Below are 1,883 nucleotides of genomic sequence, written 5' to 3' on the forward strand. Positions count from 1 at the left end.
TCTATTTTGTCGTCACCTGCATTGTTTCATTTAAACTTGAACGATACAATCTAATGCCTTAAACCAAAAATAAAAATTCGAAATATTAAAGAGTAGAGCAATTGATGCCTCAGATTATATTCTTTTCATAGTAAATCACTCAAAGTATATTTATCACCATCACAGGCACAATCATATTCCAACAAAATTCATACTTATTATCAAAAATATAAAATAAAATATTCACTGAGGAAAATGATTCATCTTTCCTCCAAGAGGAGTATGATAATTTTGAAATTCATCATTTGCATCTAATAACATTATAAAATAAGAAATTTATCAATTAAAAGACAAATATAATTCGCCTTTTATCGCTGCTGAAAAACGCAGGGATTACAGTAGAAAAATGTAATTATATCATAATCAGTAAATCATAAACATACATGTATACTGTGAAGAGAACCATATGCAGCCACGCTGAATTAGGGTTTTGTGAAGGCGATTGTCAATTAATGAGTGTAAATACAGCTTATATAGAGATGATGGGTTTCTAGAGCATACGGCGGTACGCTAGGGTTAAGAAAAGAGGCGCAAAATTTGCAGAGAAGCCCTTGTAGAATATTGTATTTATCGTTTAATACTCGTGTAATTCCCTAATAAGCAATTTTCCTAAATCTTTTCTTTTATAATTTTAACTAGTTTCTTATTGACATTTTTTAAACTTACCTATTCAAAAATCAGAAATTTGCGTGAGAAAACCTATTAACTTTGATAAGTAGAAAAAGGATTGTTTTTATCACAATTGAAAAACTCATTTAATATATCACGATTGAAAAAGCATAGTAATTCATCTGAAGTATAATGACATAAAATTAGCCCATTATACAAATCAAGTACAGGCCTAGGCCCATAAAATCTCAGACCAATAAGCCCACACTCCATTAAATTGTAGCCAGCTCGATATGCCAAAACAAAAGAGTGAATGAGTGGTATCACGTTTATTGATAATATTTATAATTGTGTTTAAATGGATGGATCGTTCTAGATCGACTCATATGCATATGCATAGCTCAGATCCAAGGTAGAACCATCTAAATATGGTTTGAGTCTAACTTGAATCAATTTCGAAATATGCAGACCAGATCAATTCGTGAACCCATTAATATTGCAGGCTCATCAAGTTGGCTCGACTAGCAACCATCATTTTTCAAATTATAATTTAACGAATTATTAATCTTAGAGATATGTTTTGCAAATCATACTATAAAATTATGTGTGAAATCCACTTTACAAGTACAACTTACTAGTAAATGTATATTTTTTTTGTAAAAAAATGAGCTGACCGCATTGATCTTCATGGGTCGCTAGGCTAAAAATCTACCCTAACACGGGCCACCAAATTTGGCTAATAACCTGCACCATCCATAGTGAGTAAGATTGACTTTGATCCAAATATATAAAGGATTGCATACCAATTTTGACACTAATTTAGCGTATATATTTTCCTAAGGTCAATCAATCTAATTATGTTGTTTGAATTCAATTACTCTCTGTCAACCTTGGTAAACTTGAGAGTGGGGAAGGAAAGATATCAATCCTTGAACCATTAACTTTGATTGTGAAAAATACAATCTTTAACCTTGAGATGGATTAGGCGTCAAGTTGAAGCGTGTTATGCTAAAAGGAGGAAATTTTATTCTATAAGAAGTTTTAATAGAGTTCTATTTACAATTCACTTCATTAAATAAGTCAATATATCATTAGACAATAGTGATGTTTGATTATTTTTTTCTACAAGCAACCTTCTACAATTATTGAGAAAAACGATCGCGGTGGTGGTTGGTAAAGAATCTCATGAAACGATCAGAGAACCAACGCAACAAAAAGGAAAATGGAAAATGAGC

Source organism: Olea europaea, chromosome 18 (assembly GCF_002742605.1).
Source record: "Olea europaea var. sylvestris chromosome 18, O_europaea_v1, whole genome shotgun sequence".
Classification (NCBI taxonomy): domain Eukaryota; kingdom Viridiplantae; phylum Streptophyta; class Magnoliopsida; order Lamiales; family Oleaceae; genus Olea; species Olea europaea.